Source organism: Gambusia affinis, linkage group LG09 (genome assembly GCF_019740435.1).
Source record: "Gambusia affinis linkage group LG09, SWU_Gaff_1.0, whole genome shotgun sequence".
In the NCBI taxonomy this organism is placed as follows: Eukaryota; Metazoa; Chordata; class Actinopteri; order Cyprinodontiformes; family Poeciliidae; genus Gambusia; species Gambusia affinis.
This window is the reverse complement of record NC_057876.1, coordinates 776,165-801,850: the sequence shown is the minus strand read 5'-3', so window position 1 is coordinate 801,850 and position 25,686 is coordinate 776,165. Positions and strand designations below refer to the sequence as shown.

The 25,686-nt window shown below is 41.2% G+C and overlaps 1 long non-coding RNA gene across 1 annotated transcript; it reads left to right on the top strand.

Moving 5' to 3' along the window:
- Positions 1-443: 443 nt before the first annotated feature.
- Positions 444-1,874, top strand: LOC122836880. The gene is made up of 2 exons (XR_006371648.1): positions 444-501; positions 1,441-1,874. It is a non-coding gene; the product is annotated as an uncharacterized LOC122836880 (long non-coding RNA).
- Positions 1,875-25,686: the final 23,812 nt, after the last annotated feature.

Sequence of the window (25,686 nt, the reverse complement as noted above, 5' to 3'; positions counted from 1 at the left end):
TCTTTACATTTCAGATTTCCAAAGATGAATTGTGTCAGGCTGGTGATGTGGAAACATGCGGATCCTGTTCAACCAACCCTCCTGAGGTACTATTGGTCTCCAAAGACCAACTTATTTTCTAAATGAAGTCATTAAAATGGTATTAACTACTGTTCAAACAAACAGGTCTTGTGTAATATTCATCATGTAAGATGCAGGTATATAGAGGACTGAGTTTTGAAGTTACAAAAAATTTAAAGTTACATGTAGAAGTGCACAGACACACAGGTCTTGTGTAATATTCAACATGTAATGTGCAGGAATATGGAGAACTGTTTTCTACATTGGGAAGAAACTCACCTTAAGCAAGTGTTCTTTACTTTTCAGTTGATTAACCCCATAATTTTATATGTTCTTTTCAGCACAAAGTAAACACAGATGGTAAGGGGAAAGAGCTCAACAGGAAACTAAAACAGAAGGACATAGAGCCCCGCAGAAAAAGGAACACAAATAAAAATTCTGGTAAATCACCACACCTACACAAGTCTTGAAACACCAAGCTAGTTAAGCTCAAAAGCACAACTGAAGCATGGTCAAAAGTAATGATCTACACCACTGAAAGGCAATAGGGTGACCATGTTCTTCTTTATGCATGATATTTTGAGCAGACATTATCCAATATGTCATCTGGCTTAAATTACCACACACATACCATTTAACTGTGCCTTGTATTAAAATGATAAACTTTCCCACAGCCAATGTTCAGATGCTAGAAAATCTAATTTGGTGATCAGTAATGGGACTGTTTATACTACTTTCTCTATCCCAATCTTAATCTGAAATACATTCACATATTTATATTTTTTCAAAATATCAAAGCACCACAAAACTAATAAGCAAAGTAATCAGAGTATATCTTTAAATTTGGTTAATTTTAAGATATTAACCAAATTTAACATCTTAAATTTGATTAATCTCTGGTTTTAGGAAACCAGAGATCTCAATAAACGCCCTTTGCTGATGCTGCACCTGTACAGAACCTGTATTTTGGTGGAGTCAGTGAGATGGTTCAGAGTGGGATCTCCTTCACTGGAAAAAAGACTAGGCACCAGGATTAGAAGGAGGAACAAGTCTTTTGGCTTTGGATGGTTCTTCACCAGCTGCTGAGGCCTGTTTGTCAAACAAATGCAATTTTAAATTATGAAAAAAAAAAATTTTTTTCTAGAATTCCCTCAAATAATTAATCATACATACCAAGCAACCATACCAAGTGTTAACCTGTTTGGCATTTGCAGAAATTAATTTTCATCGATGCAACCTACATGCTCATTTCTGTAGCTTCTCCCACTAATGTATGTTCTTTATGAATGCTTATTTGAAAACAGGCATTACATAATTTATAACCAAGAAAAATTAACAATTGGAGTTGGTTTTCACTAATGAATTATTTCTTTTTTCTAGCATCTATGGAAAGTGCTAGGAGAGCAAAAAAGCATCCATGATCTCCCTGGAGATTGCTGCGGTCATGAGGCACTTTGGCGAACACATCAAGAAAGGACAACTGGCCACTATAATAGAATGCCAGCATTATCTTTTTGATTTAACAATAGACCCGTAATTCATTTAACTTTGCCATTCACAGATTTTCCTTTATGTTCACAAACAGAATTGTTGCTCTAGTTCTTAGTGAAGGTGCTGTAAATAAAGTCCACTTTCTGTGTAGCCATATTCCATATTTCCATGTTTGGACTTAATACATATATATTTCATGTTTGTGTATGCTGTGGTCCTGATAAATAAAATTGGCCCTGACAATTACTGTTGGTATCATGGGCGGAGCCAAGCACCTCATTATCGTCTGTCCTTCTAATACAGCATTGCATCAGGTTCTTGTATTTTGAGTTCTGATGTGTGTATTGAAGTTTTCAAGTGAGATCTATGTTGTGTAGCTCAAACAAGATTTTTGACAACTTACTACGTCTTTCTAGCACAAGTGGAAAGGGGTGACTGTTTAGTGTTGCAAAAAACTGGTTTGAAAAAATTGTCCCTCTAAACCACCAAAACCCGTATGTGTGTGTGTGTGTGTGTGTGTGTGTGTGTGTGTGTGTGTGTGTGTGTGTGTGTGTGTGTGTGTGTGTGTGTCCTCTCTATAATAGCCATGCTGATATCAGCCATAGCCTCTCACAGCTACTGTGGGACAACCAATTCCCTTTATCAGGCTACTGATAACAGGCTTTAGCTCTGCTCTGCCCCACATACACACCGTCACACACACAGGCCACTAAATAACTAATTAGCTTCTCTCCAGGGTTGGAGGGGAGGTGGGGGAGGAGGGGGCGACGCTGCTGCTGTGACCCACCGTTCTGACAAAGGCATGCAGGGTTTTAATGTAAAAAAATGAAATCAATAAAGGCGTTGGGCGTTGGGCAACTAGCAAGCGGCCCCCTCTTAACATTAACAATTATAGTGATTAACAGTGATACCCAGAGCTCATTATTCACCGGCAGCAGCCAGAGAGAGAGAGGAGAGATAAGCTTGTTTATTGGAGAAGGCCCTTTTCACAAGGTGCAGTCGTTCATCATTTGGGCTGCGGGGGGCTGGTGGCGTTGGGGGCTGCGGGGACAGAGGGGCACCACAATTAAAAACACACTGTGACCTTGTGGCTGGAAGGACCTACGAAGGAGGAAGATTCAAACGGGAAGAAGGAACGTCGGGATGGGGAGGCAGCCGACGCCAGCAGGCCTGGACATCGTCACACAGTCACAGGTCGTGACCCGACCGTCCTTCTGACTGTATGTCACTTTATGTTTTACACTAGCATCTGAAATAATGACAAACAAGAAACAACACTCAGGTTTTAGGAAGTGAATGTAACATCACATCACTGAATCAGTTGAAAATCCAACTCAAAGTCCAGAAACGTAAGGATTTAATGGAGAATCAAGCCAAAGAGTTTCTACAGTGAGGAACACTTAAATGAAACTATGTTGTCTGGACCACATTTATCAAAGTCCAGGCCTGGGGGCAAAATCTGGGTTTTTATGTGGCCCTCTAGACTCAAAGAACATATAATTAGAACCATCAAGATAACAATATGGTTAAATATTATTTTATCAATCAACTCAGTTCAGCACAGTTTTTATCTGTTTATTGCCAAATTGCATCAATTAGTTCCTCCAGTTTTCTGAGAATTATCATAAAACTTGAGAATTATTTCTTGGAAATTCACTCAAAATTAGTAAATCCCTGTATTTCTTTATACTAATGCATAGTTTTGGCTTCTCATCTTCCTTCAAATCTCCATCTGGGATTTCTCCCATTAAGCTCAATTTCCTGGGATGCATTTCACCCTGGACAGTCGGTGAGCAGAAGTATAAATTGTGAAAGATGTTATTGATTTTCTGCACTGTTTCAGACTTGTAGTTTGCCTGTAGTTTTAGCAATGGCAGCCGAGGAAGTGAAGGAAACCGTTCGGTCTGTGTTGGTAATTCTTCCAGAAACTGAAGAATTAAAGTCGGAGCAACAGGAATGTTTAGGACATTTTGTTACTGATGGCTGTAATCACCATGGGGATGTATACAGCTCAGGACATTTCCTGTAAACTTCGTTGTACTGAAATTGTATGTATATTTTTCTGAAACATCCAGCATAGACCAGATACAATTAGCTATTATTAATATATTTTTTACTAATCACTAGTAATTATGTCTACTATGTTTTGAAAACAGAAAACATTTTTAAAAGCCTTTTTACAAGTATAAAATAAGAAAAGGACATGTCAGAAGGTCAGAGGTTAAATAGTTGGTGCATAAAAACCTCCGTAAGTAAAAGTTTATGAATTCATTATTGCTTTGAAAAAAAGCCTTTGTCTGAAGTTGTCATGTTCTGTGTTTTCCTGTGTTTATTTTGAAGTTTCCTGTGTGTCTGAGTCTCCGTGTTGTCCTGTCTCCCCTTGATTAGTTCCCAGGTGTGTCTCGTTCCCTGATTACCCTCTGTGTATTTAGTGTCACCTGTGTCTCTGTGTCTTGTCGGATCCTCGTCACGTCTATGTCTCGTCCCTCCGTCGTCCTGTTCCCTGTGATCTGGTTTATTTCCCTGTGATCTGGTTTATTCCATTAAATTCATTATTTTGCATTCAAACCAGTCCAGCTGCGTTTCTGCCTCACCTCCACCACCGCAAAATATGACAGAAGGATCCGACCACAAACGAGGTGAGGTCGCTAAATTTTTGGCCCAGCTGGACCGGGAGGTTTTTCGGGGGACTAGACTGGTCTTGGCACCCCCCGGATACGGTCCCCTCCGTTACCTCCGCCAGGAAAGCAGGCGACCTGAGCCGCCGGTGGACCCGGCCCCTGGTCGCTTCCCGAAAACGCCACCTCCGAAGTCTGCCCGGAAGAAGCGGCGTGAGCCGCCGGTGGATCCGGCCCCTCGTCGCCTTCTGGGAACACCACCTCCGCTGTTAGCCCGGCAACAGCGACGTGAGCCGCCGGTGGACCCGGCCCCTCGTCGCCTTCCGGGAACACGTCCTCCGCTGCCGGCCCCGAGGCGCTTCGCCGGCACTCCTCCGCTGCCGGCCCCAGTAAGTCCAGAGTTTCCCAGTGCCAGTCCAGAGTTTCCCAGTGCCAGTCCAGAGTTTCCCAGTGCCAGTCCAGAGTTTCCCAGTGCCAGTCCAGAGTTTCCCAGTGCCAGTCCAGAGTTTCCCAGTGCCAGTCCAGAGTTTCCCAGTGCCAGTCCAGAGTTTCCCAGTGCCAGTCCAGAGTTTCCCAGTGCCAGTCCAGAGTTTCCCAGTGCCAGTCCAGAGTTTCCCAGTGCCAGTCCAGAGTTTCCCAGTGCCAGTCCAGAGTTTCCCAGTGCCAGTCCAGAGTTTCCCAGTGCCAGTCCAGAGTTTCCCAGTGCCAGTCCAGAGCCCCCTAGTGCTGCCTGTCACGAGCCCCCTGTTGGTGCCTGTCACGAGCCCCCTGTTGGTGCCTGTCACGAGCCCCCTGTTGGTGCCTGTCACGAGCCCCCTGTTGGTGCCTGTCACGAGCCCCCTGTTGGTGCCTGTCACGAGCCCCCCGTTGGTGCCTGTCACGAGCCCCCCTATGTTCCTCGTCGCCGCCCCCGTGGGGCCCCAGAGACTCCTCCTCGTTGCCGTGGACGGCCGCCGGACCGCCTCCGTGGTTCCCGCCTCCTGCGCCGCGGCCGGCCCCCCGGAATGCCTCCGTGGTTCCCGCTTCCTGCGCCGCGGCCGGCCCCCCGGACAGCCTCCGTGGTTCCCGCTTCCTGCGCCGAGGTCGGCCCCCGGACAGCCTCCGTGGCTCCCGCTTCCTGCGCCGAGGTCGGCCCCCGGACAGCCTCCGTGGCTCCCGCTTCCTGCGCCGAGGTCGGCCCCCGGACAGCCTCCGTGGCTCCCGCTTCCTGCGCCGAGGTCGGCCCCCGGATCTGTTCCGCCCCTGAACCTCCGCCCACTGGGTTGGGTGTGTTTTTTGTTGTTTTGGACTCTGGCCCTCCGTCCAGCGCCCCCTCCGCCCACCCTTGTTGTATTTTGGACTTTTTTGTTTTTGGGGCGTCTAGGAGCCGCCCTTTAAGGGGGGGGTACTGTCATGTTCTGTGTTTTCCTGTGTTTATTTTGAAGTTTCCTGTGTGTCTGAGTCTCCGTGTTGTCCTGTCTCCCCTTGATTAGTTCCCAGGTGTGTCTCGTTCCCTGATTACCCTCTGTGTATTTAGTGTCACCTGTGTCTCTGTGTCTTGTCGGATCCTCGTCACGTCTATGTCTCGTCCCTCCGTCGTCCTGTTCCCTGTGATCTGGTTTATTCCATTAAATTCATTATTTTGCATCCAGCTGCGTTTCTGCCTCACCTCCACCACCGCAAAATATGACAGAAGTCCTATGAGCATATTATAAACCAAAACAAAAAATAACTCCGAACACCAACATCTTGTTATTGTTGATCAACCAAACCAGTTTCAGTTTCAGTGCAGTACAGCATAGCTCTCAATAAGAAATCACAGATCATTTCTTTTCTCCACTATTATTGAACAATCGATAAAATTCTGCACACTGCTAGAAACAAACAATGGATGAGTGGCCTGTTCTTGTAACCCATCGACACCCCACAGGTTCTGGATTAAATTACAGATATGTGTATCTGTAATGATCTGTGATCATCCACTAACCACTAGTGGATCAGTAGTGGGTTCTTTTCTCCAAAGATGAAACAGGAAAACTAAAGTAGGTGAAGGATTAACACAATGTACTGTACTAATATGAAGTGGATAGAAAAATACTTTGTTTTCAAACTTATTTTAAAACCAAAAAAGTAATAATCAAACTCCAAAATTCTGGCATATACTTGAACTAGACACCTGAGTTGATACTTTGAAACATCTTTTGGTGCAGAAACAGCTCCAAGGAGTTTTGGATATGTACGCATATCTAGAAACTCTACATCTGTGTTTTAGTTCAGTCAGGCTGAATTGAAACCATTTGTGAAGTTTTGCAACAAATTGTGAGCGCATTACAAATGAAGACTTTTTATTTATAGGTGTCAGTAAACATCACACATGATGTTTGATATGTTCTATTCTCTAATATAAATCTAATTTGCAAAGCTTTCGATAAAAAAATCCCCTCATATCAGAGTAAAATGAACATCTTGTTAGCTGCTCCAGGCTAACTGGTTTGCTTGAAATGACATATTAAATGAAAGAATCAAATCTCTGTGAAGAGTTCTTCTTGTATAAGACTGTATTAGACATATTAAATATACATTAAACACATGTCAGCCCCTGCCAAGTGCCGTATGTGTGGACATAATTGGTGCTAATTAAACACATCTTTTCATTAGTGTAAATACTTTCTGTTTTCAGCGGGAGCTTTTCACCTCTGCGAATGCTCTCTGTAATTCTCTGCTCTTTTCATCAATCGTCCTCATCCCCGTCTCCCTCTGCGCTGCTGCTCCTGCGCTATAGATGCTTAATGAGCCGTAAAATATAATTCAGAAACGATAGTTGCCCGAAAGAGATGGAAGTCGAGAGAGAGGGATAGAAAGATGGAGATACGGGAGAACAATGACAGTTTATTGTCGACGGTGTTTCCAGATCAGGTCTCAGAAATGGATCAACATCCTTTAAAAACACACAAAGAAAATATGATCCCATAACCTGAGCTCTGCAGTGGAATCTGTACCTTTTATCTGCCGAGGATCCATATAAGGTTTAGCTTTAGTTTTATTTCTTGTTGTTGTTGTTGACAGCCAACATAAAAACAAGTGGAAACTATTCGCTAAGGTTTATTTTGCTTAGGGAGATCTAGAGGAGTGAGTCACACAGAACAAATGTCTGACATTGTCAGTCAGGGTGTCAAACTGTTTGTCTTTTTACATCAAATCGAGATCATGAATGTTCTTCAAGGGCAAAGTTGTGCCAGAATGTATTGATAAAACCTGTTCACACACTGATGAAATATCAATAAATTCTTAAAATTAAATGGTATTATTGAACATCTTTTCAGTCCCTCCAGAGTTTTGTGATTTTTTGGGGGGGAGTTTTCCAGTACAAGTGAAAGTGTGGAAATATTTTTCGCTTATTTATGACAGTAAATGCAACTCTTTATTACTCACTGTACATTTCCTGGATTATAATCTGACATCAATTAAGGCTGAAGGAGCTGATTAGTACAAGAGAGAAAGTTTTTGGCAATTTTTGAGAAAAATCTGCAAAAAACTCCCAGTTATGTATTTGTGCGATAAAAGTGTAAAAATTTGGTGATTTTGCGTGAATTTCTACGACAATTCTCAAGAAACTGTAGTGACTGAGTGACATAATTTGGCAGTAAACAGATAAAAACTGCATTGATTTGATGGACAGCATAGTATTTAAGCACACTTAGTGTTTAGTCTAGAATTGAGGCCACGTAAAGAGACACAGCGGGCCAGATTTGGCCCACGGGCCTTTAGTTTGACATGTGCTGTAAGATATGGATATGTTTTTGGATGCATTCGTTTTGGATAGAGATTTTCTCTGCCATCCATCAGTCACACCTTGATTCCTGCTCACACACTGATGAAATGTAAAGAAACATATTCTATCTTACCTTCCTCCTTTCATATTGGCTTAATTAGTCCATTCGTTGCTGCTGTGAGGATAAAAGAGACAGTGCTGGAAGAGGACAGACTCTTTTTATGAACATTTAGTTGTGTTCAGTGGGTTTCAATGCACCACCTCATGTGACTTCATTCAGCCATGCCTTCTGCAGGCTGACCTGCTGCACTGGAACAATTGAACACCTTCTCTCTTCAGTTCTCTGTAGGCAGATCACAGTCAGGACTGGCATTCATGGTGCAGTCAGTGACGGGTGAAACCGATCAGATTGGGTCAAATGGGAACGCAGAGGTTCTGAATGTACCGTCTGTCCGCTGGGTTTCCAGGCCTCCTGTAATATACTGTGTATTGGTATTAGTGATAAAATGCAGCTCTGTGTTTTATGGTTTTTCTATGTTTAATTAAAATTGAAAATCAAACATATTTAACAGAAATAACTAAAACCTTTTTTTTAACACATTAGCATGTAGGTCACAACACTTTTATAAGCAAATTTCAATTTCAGACTTAACAGTGTGTGAATGTTTCCCTTTAAAAGGACAGCAGGTACAGTCAGGTTGTTGTAACCAGAATCTTCTCAGCGTCTTTAAAACAGTTGAAGTGTGTTCATATCAACACTCTGAAAGACTAAATATTGTCCCAGGAACGATTTTTGCACCAGTGAAATGTTCACATGTGAAACAATATTTTTATAAACGTTACCTACAGAAGCTTTAAACAGTATGCTAGTGGTGAAAGCTAATGAACCTGAGGATCCAGCCAGCAGAGAGAGAAAGTGCAGCTGAGTGTGTGAACACTGGTGTAACATTTAGCCTGAAGGTTTAGCTCTTTGACCTGTGCTTGACCTAATTAACCCCCATCTCCTTCCTCTCACCCTGATCTTCCTCTCTAACGGTTTGTTCCTCGCCATCAGAGGGAAACAGCCACTGACCTGAACAGGCAACATTGGGAGGACATGAGGAAGAAAACCCAAAGGTTTATGCTTTCCTTCTCATGGAGCTGTAGGGTGGTGTTGAGGTGTAGACCGGATTCTTTTCTGACACTGCGGTGTCATCGCTCTCTGCTTCCATGGTGATACCTGCATAAATATCAGAACGCTGTCACAAAATGTAATTTACAGACAGCAAAATCCTCGAGAAAGATTTCAGAAGCAACTAGAACACAAAAGTATTCTCAGGAAAGGGCCTTGTAGACTCATTATCAAGGTTTTTATGCACAAAATAGGAAAAATTGGAATTGAGAAAACATATGAAAAGAATCAAAACTGTAATTAATGGGAAAAAAACTACAACTAAATGAAACCACATTGTGCAAATTACAACACTCCATAATCCTCCTGGATGTTTTGATGGGCTCTTGAAAATATCAATCAATCAGTCAATCAATCAGTATGAGTCAGTTATTGTTCAGCTATAACTGAAGCCATTTTTTAAAATGGTTTCTTCTGTTGAGTACCCAATAAACAGGTACATAATCAAAATACAATACTTTAACCTGTTTGAATTTTGCACCTAAAAATTATCCAAAGTATGAAAAAACAAAAACTATTGCTATAACACTGAACTGAAACTAAACAATATTTAGCGAGTAGCAACTAATAAAAACTAGCAAACCTACTCTAAAACTAATTAAAAGTAACTAAAACAGACAAACAAAAAGTCTAAATGAAATCAAATGAAAAATCCCAAACTATCATTACTCTGCTCAGTGTAGGTTTAACCCTAAAGCTGCCGAACAGATCTGGTGTGATCAGGCTCTGTTGGTTTTCAGTGATCTGAACAGGAAGGACAGATATTCACTACCAGAGCTCTGCAAAAAATCAAGTACAGAAGGAATAAGAAGTTCAACAAAGACGAAGCATCATCATTCACATCATCCCAGATCACTTCTTCTTTTCTCCGTCTGCAGCCAGCTGAAAGCCATGTTCCTCCTGTACCCTCCTGGCCGCTCTCCTCCACCGCTATCGCTCCGTCTTGGTGAAAGGCCAGTGTGAACACAAAGGCCGGCGGTGGTAGGTAGTTATAGAGCTCCATTGTCACACAGCCTCTCTCTATCTGCTCCATCTTAATAAGAGCAGTCATCATTTAGAGTCTAAGTCGCTCTCAGCCTCCTCGCTTTAATTATGACATATCGATTGTCTCGTTAAGTCTAGTTTGACTTAATGAAATCTATTGTAACCTCTAATTCTGTCTTCCATTGTCCGGCCCTGCAGCACTGAGTGTGTGATGTGGATCCCGGCTCTCTTTGTGTTGTCTAATCTGACGCTGTGTGTGGGTCATTCTCACGTCTGTTTGTCTCCCACTTTATCTCGGCGCGTGCTTTCTCGGTTTGTGTTTGTGTGGATATCCTTGCTCCTAACCCCTCCGTGTGTGTTTCTGCATCTCAGGTTGTGTGTGTCTCTGCATCGACGGGTCCCCCGCTCTAAAAGGCACTGCTGTCACCGTTTATCTGCTGCTTCCTGATTCCCTTCCATCGACTCTCAGCCAATCAATTCACTAAATGATGCAATTATACGCCCTCCCTCTCCTCACCCCCACATTTAAAGTTGAGAGGTTTATTTTGGATCAATCCCGACCACTTTGTGTGCAAATTACACAATTGCATTGCCTTCAGATTCTTTAGGCAGCCCAATTGGAGGGAGCCCTGGGTGTGAATGCCTAATGAGAGACCCTGTCCTTCAAAAAGGCTCTGTCGAACACAGACGGAGACAATTAGAGAGGAGAGGAAAAAAACGATAAAAAAGTCATTCTTGTTTCTTTACTACTTTAAAAAAGCTACCATTTACTATTTCAGGTTGTTTCATGCTGTAAGGCCCAGGCCTGTCCTGGTCTGGTTTGCAGTTCCACCACACAGGCTGCAGACATCTGTTGACCGGTTCATTGGCTGTAGGGTCAGGTACAGAGATGAGAGACGCTCATCCTCTCCACTAGTCTGTTGATGGTCTTTGCTAAGTGAAATCTTGTATTTTTAATTCTTCGATTAATTAACTTTCCTCAGCTTCCTCGCTCACCAGTGGGTATAGAACAGATCTGCCGTGATTGCTGTGTTTACTGTACTGTTGTAGATGACACACAACAAAACGCCATGTGGGAGGGGCTTCTGAGGGCTCGGCGCTGTGTGTCTTGTGGATCTTGAAGGGTGTGAGCAAAAACAAAAGTCCTACAACCACATGATTGCACATCGACAGTTCGACTTCACTCGAACAATGCTGGGCCCTGGACACAAAGATATAAACACACACATTGTTAAACCACTACTAAAAACTCATTTTTATGTGTAAAAATATTGTCAGAAACATTGTTACATGGAAACAATCATTGCTTCTCTACCTTCTTCAGTCTGCCAGCCTCTATGCTTCATATATTTTGTAGGGATGCAGATGTCCACCCCGTCCTCTCAGCTCCATTTCTGAGGTAGTGCTATCGCCATGGTTACTGACAGAGACTGACAGCTGAGCTGCAGTCCTGGGCCTTTAAAGAAGTCATTCACCCAAATCCTCCTCTGACCCCGGGCCCTCTCCTCCGCTTCCTGCTGCGCTCAGTTTGTGTTCTAACATCAGCTAAAAAGCGCTCTGATCCCTGACTCAGACTCGTCCCCTGGTTTATGTGCATGTGTGGGACAGAGCCGGACAAATCTACCAATCTATTCCCAGCAGCCGCTCTGACCAGTCAAACATGGCTGCCAGGGCTGGTTGACTGGAAGAATGATGGATGGAGGCTTGGCTAGCTCTGCAGCACATTCTGAACATAAAGAGCTCAACGTGAGCTGCTGGAGGCCCTCGGTGGGTTAGAACAGCAAAAGCACCAAGTGAACCTGAAGGTGTCAAAGTGCAGTGACCCATTCAGCCCCTTTTCTTTGGAAACATGAGCTTACAAACTGAGCAAGGACAAGTGTATTGGTGTGTTCCCAGTGGGTAGTCTGGATTTGTTCAGTTGTAAGCTGGGCCGCTCCCAGCAGACGGTGAGAGACTGAGGCTGGAAGGGACAGCTCCCTGGAGGCTGACCAACACTCTGCTGCTCACAGCTCCATTACGACGGCGCTGCCCTATTTATAAAGGTTAAACTGAGATTAAACATTAAAGAGATGGTCTGGACAAAAATGTGAGCTAGTAAATGCTGACTGATTCAGAAGAAAAGAAGGTTCTTTCTATGAAAATGATATAATGTCCTTTAAGAATGAATCCTAGCAGCCAAACAGAAAAAACCTTGATCAAATCTACGTGATCTTCCAAACAGAAAGCATCCAGGAACTGTTTCCATAGTTACGATTGGTCAGTGTTTCTCTTTGCGTAAGAAAAAAGGAAGAAAGGAAGAAAAAAAGGAAGGAAAAACAGTACTGAATCTTTTTTTAACCCAGTGTTTTTGTGCAAATGTAATCTAAACAAAATGTCACGTTTAGTCACTCCGCTTTTCAGTTACATATGTTTATTTATTTATTGTTTTGAGTTGATAAAGGTCCAATATGAGTAAAAACTTGAGACACTGACACCAGCAATCAGGTTAAAGGTCAGTAATGTCTCCATTTATTGGATCACAGTTTAATTAATAAAAAAACTCCATCTTTTTAGTTGTGTTTCTATTTCAAATATACACTGGTCTTTATTTACCGTATATTCTGCTAATGCAGAAAAACTCAAGTTCGCAATTACGGTATTTTAATTAAATAAGAGATAAAATTAAAATTGCATGTCAATAAGCTTGTTCACGTGATAACTTATTAAAAATCATGGCTGCAGCAGATTTAAACAGTTACATGAGATATACAGTATTTATAATTCAGGCATGGTTCTAACGCTCATCATCTATCAGCCAATCAGAGGAGACGCTGGCGTCAACAAGCTCTGCTCAGTTGGAGCGGCTACGTATGCAGCGTTTTGGAGAAGTTGTAGTCGGCCATTTTATACGGAGGAGTTATGGATTCAACATGTTCCGTCCATCCATGATTTTACACGTTGCTGGTGAGGGTGTTGGTGCTTATCTCCAGTGGTCAACAGACGAGATTCCAATGCAGGTTCAACATGTTCTAATGACAACCTTTCATGAACTGTGGTGCTGTGAGACCTCTGGTGGAGCCAGCTGAACATTGTCTGATAAAACAAAAACAAATCGTCATCCTACTACTACTTCCTGTTGTCTTTTTTGATGTTTCCATCAGTAGTAACATCCTGTAGTTGATCACCTGACGTATCTGAAGCAAAAATATGTTTCCATTGCAGCTTTGAAAAATACATCTGTCTCATTAAGGCTGAAAAGCCGCCTCATTCTAGTTGTTATGGCAACAGATCCAATATCTGCGTCATTCCTTAGACACTGGAAGTAAAGGACACGTGCAAACCGTGAAGTTTAACAAAAAATTATTTATCTGTAAAAATGGCAAAAAATGCAAATACAAACATGACACTACATCAGTTTTAAAATTCCTTTCCTTCACCAAAACATACACAGCTTACGCGGTAGCTAATACAATATATGGCCCGACAGGAAGCAAACCTTTCAAAATAAAAGAAAATTTCACACTAAAAATGGCCTGAACAAATATCAGTCTTCTTACTAAATATAATAAAATTAAAAGCAAACCATCATACAAATAACTTAAATATTTCCTATTTATGGCTCTAACACTAGTGTAAAAACTTTTTATTGAAAAACGACATGACATTGAACAAACTTTTGTAATTTTAACTTGCACAACTTTATGGCTAATGGGAAAGCAGCTTTTTACTGCTTCCCTTTGCTGTACCTGCTCTCATCTTTAAACTTTCTTGTTGTCCTCAGAGTTGAATGTCCACGGCTTCAGACAACATGAAGCCGTGGAGGTGGACGACGCAGCTGGCTCTGGAGTAAAGTTGTGTACTGGGAAGAAAGAAGATGCTGAGTTTAGTCTTCCAATAGAAGAGCATGAGAGATAAGAGATGGATGAGGAGGAAAAGGAGGAAGAGAGCAGGGGCATGCAGAGCCTAAAGTCAGCTCTGTGTTGGAAGAGGAGGAGCAGGAGGAGGAGGAGGAGGAGGAGGAGGAGGAGGAGGAGGAGGAGGAGGAGGAGGAGGAGGAGGAGGAGGAGGCCCAGTAAATCAGCCAGCCTCTTGTCAACACCTCCCACCAGCTCCCCCCCGGGGGCTTCTGAAGCCACTGAGCTGAGAATAACAAATGGCCGTCATTGGCCAGGCAAAAAGCTGTGATTATAATTATCACATCCCACACTGACCTTGCATAAACCTTAATCCTTCTCCAATGGAGCATTTAAATAGGCTGCCAACAGCGACAGAGATGAGGAGCGAGGGAGAGAGAGAGAGAGAGAGAGAGAGGAGGGAGGTGATGTGAGAAGGCGGGATGCAGGAGAGAGTGGAAAGAGAGCCAAGACAAATGTAAAGAGGAGGGAAAGGAAAGAAAGGATGGAGGAAGGAGGTGCAGAACGGGAGAGGTGGAGCAGAGTGAGCGGTTCAGCAGCTCAACATGAGCAGTAATCAGGAGGTGACTGTTGGAGGAAAGTCCCAAACATCACACACTGGTGTGTGTCTGATTGTCTGATTTTATAAGGACGGATCAAGAAATGTAGAAACATTTCAGACACAAAATGACATCATGGTATTTATTATTATTATTATTATTATTATTATTATTATTATTATTATTATTATTATTATTATTATTATTATTATTATTATTATCCCTGTAAGAATAGCTTAAATATCACTAAAGAAAGTAAGAAACCTTATACAGTACAGAATACGTCATATTACTGATATTGAACAAACATTATCATTTTTGACAATAATTATTATATAAATAATAATTACACGGCTACAACATTGCTGCCATAACAATGTATTTTTTTATTTCTATTTCTGTTTAGATTATGAATAGCAGGATTGCTCATGTAGATTCACAGTTACAGTTTAAAAGCTGATATTCTACAGAGCCGGTCAATAAATTAGAATATTAAAAGTTCATTTATTCCATAAACTTTATCACCAAGTCAAACATGTTATACAGATTAATTACACACAGATTGATGTTTGAAATCCAATTTCTGTTAATTATGATTATATGACTCTGTGTCCCTCACTTTATATTAAACATTTTTTATGTAAAATATGTACTTATGTTCCCACAAAGATTCAACAAACAACTTCTGATAAATAACGTGGAATTAACCCTCAGTTAACTTGTAACAACGGTTTTATTCCTCCAAAATGTGACCTTTGACCCCAGGGCCACGGCTCTGCCTGTACTCAGACATCTGACATCAGCATCACTATTAAACGTGTCATCAGTAGTTTTTACAGCCTCCACAGGCTGCTCCACATCCACACCGAGGGCCGAGCCACCAGAGGCCAGGAGAGACCCGGCGAGGTCAGAGGTCAAGTGGTCTGACCCTGAGATCAATTGACTGGCGCTGGCCTCACTTCTACAACATCGAATGCACGCACAAACACACACACCCACTCACGCCCACACACACACCAACTACTCAGAAATAAAGAGCTGAAAATGTGTTGATAATTCTGCCGGAGTTTTTTTTGTTCCGCAGTTGCTTTCAAGGATTCAAGGATTTTTTACTGTCATACCACCTTGATAGTTTGTGGTACAAAATTAATACTCAAGTCCCAGATCAAGAAATCCACTACACTAATAATATAAGTAGATAAATAATTAAATTAAATAAATAAACAGATGAACAATAAAGAAATTTAAGAGATATGTGTAGTTATGTGTATGAGTATAAATAAACTATGAGGTGAAGCTGCATTTGGGGCAGCTTGAGTTCATCAGTCTGAAGGAAAGAAACTGTTCCTCAGCCTGCTGGTTTTGTTCTGGATGATCCTTCTATTGTTTCACCATCAATGAACCAGAGACAACATTTCATTTCCCACAACACTAACAAATGTTCTGAATTCTCTGTAAATATCACAGTTAGGCTTTCTGCTTCTAAACTGTATAAAATGACTATGAAATATGATTATGTCATAAATTAATTTTTTTTTTTGGGTGAGGTTTTAGGAAGAAGAAAATCCCACTGATTCTCTACTTATCAGTTTTGAGAGAAATCCATCAACTGGCAGTGTTACTATTACTATTTTTTAAGCGTTATTATTATAATGCTACTACTTCAGTTAAAAGCAGATTAATCATGTGTTTTTCTAATCAATAAAGCTTTCTGTATTATTATGATCCAGAGGGAATCAAGTCCATTCCTGGTCAGATAGTGGAAAGCAGTGCTGGGTAAAATGAACTCCCTTATTTTACACTCACCCAAACAATGGACACTATTACATTCCATTGCACACATGCTCACAATATGTGCACATTTGTCTTTGCTTACACACACATACACACACGCAGATAGGAGCACTCTTGAACACAGTGCAGGCCACCGGTGGTGTGCTCCCAATCCATAAATCATAATGTTTCTGCAAAAGCAGAATTTCATTTCCCTGCCGGTGTCTTATCAGGCTAAGGAGGGATATACAGCCCATCACCATGCTCGTTTATTATCTCTGTGAATAGGCTGTGGCAGGGATGGGGCTATAACCTGGCAAGATCATGCAAGAGACTGGATTAGACGATTAACTGAAATAGCATATCAGGGCTAAGTCTATTACCTAAAGCACCGGTATCACACTCCCATCCAGATATTCCCTAACCAGATGCAGCCGTGATCACGGTGGAAACTTCCCTTCATTTCTTCCTTTGTTATCTTCTCTCTGGCTGTTCATTTGAGCACTTGAGTGAACTGGGCTTCCTGCAAAAACACTCTGGACTCGTCATGGTTGCGTTCAGCTGCGTTCAGCTGCGTTCAGCTGCGTTCAGCTGCGTTCAGCTGCGTTCAGCTGCGTTCAGCTGCGTTCAGCTGCGTTCAGCTGCGTTCAGCTGCGTTCAGCTGCGTTCAGCTGCGTTCAGCTGCGTTCAGCTGCGTTCAGCTGCACAGTGTTTGACTTTATGGTCAAACACTAAAAGAACGGCAGCGGTTTGTTCTTTTAGGAAAACAAATGTAGTCGTCAGCTCCATGTGTTTTCACAGATTCAATTAAGCAAGATTTTTCAATTAATATTTTTTAGTATTTTCAAAAAAAAATTCACAACGTCTTTAGCTCAACAACTATTTTAATGACAATATTTCAAATGTAAAGAATATTAGAGTTTTCGTTGGTACTGTAAACCAGAGGAAAAGGCCTTTACTTCTTCATTTTTACAAGTTTTACAAAATAAAATTAAGGTTCACACATCCTTCATCTGAAGTGCTCGTAGTTCTCGTTGACGCAGACATGTGATGAAAACTACATCGTTTTGTTCACAGACAGCCATGCAGCTGAACTGCATCAGGTCCAGGCCAGACTATCTCAATGGAGCTCTGTGTGAAGTGTTGTGTGATTGGTCAGAAGTTTGTTTCTGTGTTTTGTGCAGAGATGTACTCAAACATCAGTGTTGATATTTCTCTTCAACTGGTCCACTACTACTATCAGTTGGAGGAACATTTTTCTAACTAACAGATAAAATCTCTGGATGGAAACTGTAACATGGTTGTCTGTGGAGGAGGCCTTCAGAACAGTGTGGCTCTCTGTCAACATTTTGTAAAAGTAAATATAGGAAGCTGGGAAGTAGTCAGGGTGACGTATACTGAAGTGGGCGGGGTCTCCCCCAGGTGATCCTTCATTAACTGTTTGGATTCAGATGATGTGGGAGCCTTTAAACTGCTTCTTACATTTTTGTTAGTTTGTGTAGAAAAATAAATGCGATTCCATCCGTCCATCTGAGGGATGTTGAGGGAACAGGTCACTGGTGACACTTTCCAGTTACCTCAGGAGGATCTCCAGAGGTTCACAGGGGACACAGTTCTGCTCCAGGGTCTCCTCCCAGACGGATGGACCCAGAAAACGTCTCCAGGAAAGTGTCCATCCTGATCAAACGTCTCCAGCACCCAGAGGGATCCTTTCTACTAAGAGGAACAGCAGCTTCACTCCGAGCCTCCTCATCCTGTTTCTGTGGCTGAACATGGAAATCGCTACATAGGAAGCTCATTTCAGCTCAGCCATGACCCATGACCTTAGGTAAGAGTGGAGAGGAGACAGATCAGTGAGCTGTGAGCTTTCACTCTGATTCAGCTGTTTCCTCACTATGACAGAGTGGAGTAACAGACGAGGCTCCATCTCTGACCCACCATCAGCCACCAACCAAAACACCTGAACTCATGGAGGTCCACACTCCTCCTCCTCATATCCTGGCTGATTTCTTTCTGTTCTCCCTCCAGTCGGTCAGAACACAGCCATGGAGAAGGAAAGTAAATAAACAGAAATCAGATGGTAACGTGTCAGAACAGGGCTGGATCCTTTTCACTTACCACAAACCTAATGATAAAAATATATATATTGACAACATTCAGGTGTTGATGTTGTCAGACCAGCCAGCAGCATGCTGACCTCACTGCTCTGACAAACATTCAGGAACTGTTGGAAATCTAGTTGTGAAGTCTATAAATGGGCTTGTTAATCAGTAAAGACAGTTGAAAGTTGTAAACAGTTTGTTTATGTTTTTCAGCATTAGCGTCCAATCAGATCTGTTTCTGAAACAGAAATGAACCCTCAGCAGCAGGAGAAACAGCTTCATCATCTCCATCCTTTGCAGATGCTGCTTGTGCGACAGATTTAAGGATGTACCAGATACGTGGGAATACAAAGGTTCCATATGTAAAAGAAAAAAAAAAAAGAAAACTGTGATTAACTGCGTTAAAATTTCTTTTAACATATTAAAACCAATACAATACAATTTACCAATTGAAGTTAACACATTAAAGTCCCGTCCTAGTTTTAAATAATTTTCATTTAAAGAAATATTAGATATTCATTTTCTCTACAGGTCATGATGAGGCATGAGAAGATGTAACCTGAGTCATAAACATTAAAAGAAATTCTGTGATAGTAATCACCACAACATAATTAGTATTTTTCAATTAGTATAATTCCAGTTTTAGTGTATACAAACTTCTGACTTGAAAGAAAGCAATCAAAACTCCACCCTCTCACTGTTCAAATAAAAAATATCATTGTGTTAAAGCCGTTTGTTTTACTGTCAGACATTAAGGGGAAAATAGTAATTCCAGTATTAATACACTGTTTACAGATCCACTTTTAACTGGATGTATAACTTCATCGTGTGCTGAAAATGAGTGAACCAGAAGGTGTAGAAATGAAGGATTAGTCTGTCCTGACATTCAATGTGATTATTTTTGATCACTTTTGTGTTTCCCCCCCTCCCCACACACACACACACACACCCTGATCACCAAAATGAAATGTTCCACAGACATGCGAAATCCACAAATCGGTTCTCTAAACGGCTCGGATATGTGTGGCACGCCAGCCTCAAACGATGTTACACGCTGAGGATGAGCTACCTTCGCAACAATTTGTTAATCTTTTCCAGATTTCAGCTCCTGCTGAGTTTGACATTAGTCAGACATCAGTATGCTGAGATGAAAGTCAGCAGGCAGCTAATGGGACATTTTCACAGGTTCTCCTCAGAATGCTGCTGATTTCACCGTTTCATGAATTCAATTAAACAACAAAAGGGAATTAATCATTTCATAGCCTGCCTTTGTTTTTCTCTGCTGCATGTGTGGACTGTAAACTGTGTTTCTGTTAATGTTTGACTTCATCTCATTCTGTCTGCCTTATGATCATGTTTTGATGTAAAATCCATATTTTGCTTTAGGAGATCCAGCAGTAGAAATATGCCTCTTTTGGTTCACATTAAGCTTTCTGAACTTTGGATTTAACAGCATGAAAACAGGTTGTGCATTTTACCAGAAAGCCTCACAATTCACAATGTTTAAAAGCTCTTTGAAGGAATCCTCTTACACAGGAAAATGAAATGCCTAAACCTGGAATGCCTTTTCTATCCTCCTGAATGTTATTTTTCCATCTTATTTTTGTCTGTTTTGACTTTCCTCTGCTACATTGGTTCTGACCAAGGAACACCATGAGAGCCACAGGATACTGAAATCAGGAAGAGTAAAAGGGAACCACAGACAGAGTTCAGACTGCAGTCGGATGTTTATAGCTGTAATATAAAAAATACAAGATTTGATTCATTGGTGAGGCATGTTGTGGTAGCTCCACTGTTTAGTGAAGAATCAACGTAGGTCATGAGCTGATCATTTATGTCCCGAATTTCATGACGGTTTTTTATGAATTTTAAAAAAAAATCAAATTAACTGATTTTGTGATGCTACCTTTGAAATGAATTATGCAATATTGTTTTTGCTCGTCAATCCCCTTCCAATTCTACATTTAGAAGAAATGAAGCGATGGATTAAAAAAATAACAAGATACACAAACCGACTGAACCTCAGTAGCTTCAGTTTTAGATTTTGCCATATAGATCACAGACTAGTGACCCTTCACTCGTGATGTCACACTATCCAGAAAGCGGCACAATCCGCCCTGACCGACTTCAATCCATGCCTGTGTTAACTCCTGTAGTGATTGTCCAATAACAGACAGTTGACTAATATTGCTTTTATATGGAAATGGTGGCAGGATGTTCAACAGATGCACAAACAGATGAGGATGCAAACCAAGCCTGTCATTTTATCATAAACCTTCTGATGAGGAAAGAAGACGGTGATAGATAACAGTCATAAGAACTGGCAGCCAGATTTGAGGCAAACATTCTAACATTCATATGCTTCATAATTAAGTACGATTAGCAAGATGCAATCAAATATTGCATTTATGGAAAAGATATCTAATCATTAGTAACCTGGGGAAAATGTTCCATTCATGTATTCATACCATTTACAGAAAGAATTGGTTAGCATCTAGGCTAATATGCTATTAAGTCTTCTCTGCTCTAAGGGGAAACTATGTTTATAACACTATGTTACAAACATAGTGTTATAAACATAGTGTTATAGCACTATGTTTACAATATAGTGTTATGTACTGTGAATTCAGCCAAAGTTGCCAGTTTGATCAAATCAACTAACGCCTCAGAGAGAAGGTATAGGTCGGTTTCCATGGAAACCTTTGGTAAAGATTTGTTTATGGACCCAACTAGTTGTGCTACATGCACAGACCTGAACAAGTAGAAGCGATGGCTACACTGGTAAAAACAACAAATGCATTCTGTTTGATACTGTCAGAAACGTACAAGTAAGTAAAGAGTAAGTTATTTTTGTTTTATTTCAAGTGAAGTAAGACAGTAGTAGAAACTAGACAAAAAATAAGATTTTGTTCATACAGTGTCTCTACCAGCATTGTGCATGTAGATATACATTTTTTGCTCATCTTCACTGAATAGAAATGTTTTGCCCTGTAGAAGAAATTGATATTTGTAGTTCTAATTTCACACACTCAAAAAAAAAAAAAAATTCAAGCTGAAGGGATGTGAAAACTTTTGAAGTTGCTGCAGCTCTGAGTACAGATCCAACCTGACTGACTGGCTGCTGATCAACCTAAGAGAAGGAGACATCTGTAGTTCTGACAGCTGATTGGCTGTCGGAGTCTCCTCCAGATGCAGTCATGCGTTGGATTGGCTGCACGCCTCTCAGCTGAAGTGACATGTTAATATCATTGAAGTAGACAGTGATAATGTCATTGCAGGTAGATAATGTGTTTTGACTAGGCCGGGATAGGGGGAGTATTGCCATGATAATGAACCAGGACGATCAAAGTGGAGTTAAAGGGGATGATCAACTCTGACAACTCAGCACTGAATATCTTTATTATTTTCTATTTTCATTAAACATTTTCCTCTAATTTGTCTCCTTTAATGGAACCTTTATTTAAGCAGGCAGCCACTTAATGATGAACTCTGATTCAAAATGACAGCCAGGCCGGTACATTACAGCAGCCAGAGTGGCAGCTGGATGGTTATGACGGGGATGGAAACGTACTGCATCAGCTCTGACTGTAATTATCTGCCTGTATGTTTTCCAATTAGGTCTGTTTAAAGAAGAGATTCACCAAAGATGCCCGTTTCCATCCAAAGTTCTCCTAGCAAAATAACAATGGACTAGCAAACTTTCTCTGATGCTGATTGTTTTGAGTGCATGACTGTATTGCTGAATGTTGCCATGGTTACAAACATGGCATTTTGAAAGTAGTTGGGCTGATGTGTGATTCAAAAGCTGCTGGATTTCAGACCTCCAGATGTGGAGCTCTGGAAAAAAGTAGGAAAAGCATCAGTGATGGTAACATGAGCAGTGTCTGCTGATACTGTGTCTATGATCAGGAAAAACACCGAGGTGATGTCATAAGAACTCAGAGCAAAGACAGTGGGGTCCGTTCTTTTTCAGTCTGTTGAAATAAATGAGAAAAGGATTTTGAAGTTGCCAAAAGTATTTGCTTGTCTGCCTTCATAGACACATGAACTCAAGTCACATCCTGTTGTTAATCCACAGGGCTCACTGAGATGTTGGTTTGTGCTTTGTAGCTTCATTAAAGGCTTTCCTGTTGCTCACGGGAATTTTTGAGCCTCCTTCCAGAAGCACATTTGTGAGGTCAGACACTGATGTAGGTCTGACTCACTGAAGTATCAACAGTTGACTGTGGAATATTTAGCATAAAGGAAATTCATGAGTAGACTCAGTGAATAGGTAGCATCCTCTCACATATGAAAAATGTAATGTTTCAATTGTTCATTTTTGTGTTCTCATAACATAAAGCACTTTGAAATGTTGCTGAAATGTGCTACACAAATAACATTTGATTTGGTTTGGTTTATGTTGGTAGAAATAATTTGCTTTTTCTTTTAAAAAGTGCTCAATTAAATAAATATTGTACGTAATTGTTTTTGTCCAGGTCATAAGATTTGACCCATCTCATACATTTTAAAGTCAATTTAAACCAAACACTCTGACTTCCTGTGAATCAAAACTAAACCCCACCTGCTTAGAGTTGCTTGAGATCAATAAATGGAATATTAGCCAACATGTTTGACATGTATTGATGATTTTAATGATAACACTTGACAAAATGCAATGTCTCTTACTGGTTTTCACAACTGTTGACTGAAGTGTTTATGATGTCTTTTATGTTTTCATAAAAGACGCAAAGCACTGAACTATTGTGTTGTTGAAGTGAGCTAAACCTAATTGATTGAATAATACTAGATGTCAAATATGTAAACTTCTGAGTTTGAATAGTCTGGTAATAAGCAGTCTTTTGTCTAGAGGGTCTGACTTTCAGCTATTGAGAAATGATTGCCCAATTTCTAACATTTGTCTGTGACGTATGTAATGCATCAATTTGATGCTATGAAGCTTACCTGTGCTGTAAACAACCATCCTGGACTGCAACGAGAAAAGTGTGTATCTGAATGAGGCGACTGTTAATGTTAATTCAACACTGACTGAACTCCTTCTTTCACTTCCTCCGCTGTCATTTCTAAAACTACAGGCAGACCACAATGTTTAAACAGTGTAAAAATTTGGTGTCATTGTTCACAACTCCTCCTTCTGTTCACTGGTTGGCCAGGTAAAAAAAAAATCTACCAGAGGAATCCAAGTCAATGGGAGAAAGCCCAGACTGTGCTGTGAAGCTAGATTTGAACTTGGACTTAAAGAAAGTTATAAAAATCATGACTCTGATATTTAGCAAATAGAAATTATTTTTAGCTAACTTAGCTGACTTAAAACAGGGGAAGGTTTAGCTTTTCTTAATGTCAGTCAGTAAGAAGTGTCTGATTTTGTCTTTTTATAGAGTTTGTAAATATATGATTTCAGTTGTATCACTGGACCAGAACATGATGTCTCCACAGATGTATAAAAAGGTGAATAAAAGTTATTTCCACAGAATCAGAGCTTCCCTCTGTAATAGCTCGCTCTATTATCGATGTGTACAGGAGGATCCGTACAGCCTTTATTCTACCAGAGTGCTGATTCAGTTCAGCAGCTGTGGCTGTGGTTGTGTGGCGCTGGGTGTTTGTGACGGGCCACGGCCGGCAGATACCGGCCTTTCAGATGCAGATCTGCGCTAATTAATTCTCGTGTTTGAGGGAATTAAACATCATTGTGGAGAAAAGAGCGGCGCTGGTGGGAGCCGCTTTAATATGCAGGCCAGATAAAAGGAGGAATGTGTTTCTCTGTGACGGACATACATTTATTCACATTCTCCCCCCTAGCCAATTTCATTTCAATGTAAACTAAGGCGACGGGGTTAGAGGCCGCGCGGCGCAGAGTTAGCTAATAGAAAACAATGAGCGCTGCTTTATTCTCTGGAGGCCGTTCTGCTGCTGTCAGCGCTCTCCCTCACCAGCCGCACAACGCTCAAGACAAAGACGGAGAGCGGCGAGGCCAAGTGCCTCTTCTAAAACACACAGCAGCTTATTAACCCCAACATGCACACGCGCACACACACACACACCCGCACGCACGCCCACACACGCACCCACACAGGGAGCGCTGCGGAGGGCTGCAAAGCGATATGGGCCGGTAATATATTGAGGTTATATTCAGGTTGTAATGGTGTTATTAAAGCAACAAGCTCAGGCTGAATAGAAAGAAAATCCTATTAAAATAATTATAGAGGCCTGAACTGCAGTGTGTGTGTAAGTGTGTGTGTTAAGAAAGTAAGATAGAGACACACAGTGAGGCTGGGCATGGCCAAACACTGGTGTTTGTATGTGTGTGTGCGTGTATGGGGACGTGCGTCCGTGTGTGTGTGTGTGCGTGTGTGTGTGTGTGTGTGTGTGTGTGTGTGTCCTTGACTTACTAATGTGTAGTAATTGACTCTACTAATAGTGATTGCCAGCTAATCTTACTGCTGCTTTTCGTCAGCTCTGGCCTTAATTAGAATGTATTGCTGCTACATTCACTCCTACCAGACCTCTTAAGAAATAATTATTCCCACATGTAATTAAACAGATACATTGTTGCAAAATGATTGTCTTACTGAAGAGCACCACAGGTGGATCTGCTCCAAACCCGTCTCTACTGCTGTCAGCATGTCTGTGAGGCTCTGGCTAAGTCCTGACCATGAATCAGTCAATTATGCAGCAAATCCCTAAAATATGAAAATGTGTTGTAGCACTATTTGAACGATCATATCTGACTCACAGGCAGCCGTATAGCAGGTTATATCAAAAATGTCAGAACTAAACAACAACGATACCTTGCTTATAAAATAGAGGGAACTCAATGCATGTAGAAATGTACGGGTCTGTTTAACTGCTTATTTAAAGACAGAAAAGCAATAATTGAATTTAAAAATGTTTCAAATCATTTTTGTTTTCAAGTCCAAAGGCTTAAAGGAGGAGGATTATATAAAGTTATGATGTTATTCCATTTAAAACACACCTGGAGTGTTGCTTTGATTCTTTGATGCATGTTTGAGAAATCTTTGAATGGAAGACATCTTTGGTGGAGAATAACTCTGAAGATTTTAAATTGGTTTCCATTGACTTGTCATGTGACAACCAGCCTCCAGTCAAACGATTTGTCACAACTCTGTGCAGTGTGTTGTGTGATTGGTCAGAAGTTTGTGGGCATGGTTTACAAGAAGAATGTCAATATTTCCCCTTCAACTCGCTCACTTCCACCATCCAGTTTTTGTGTCTGCAAGCCACATGAATAAGCTTATCAGGGAGACACTCAGCCAACAATATCTTCTCCTTCAGAGTCACAGAAG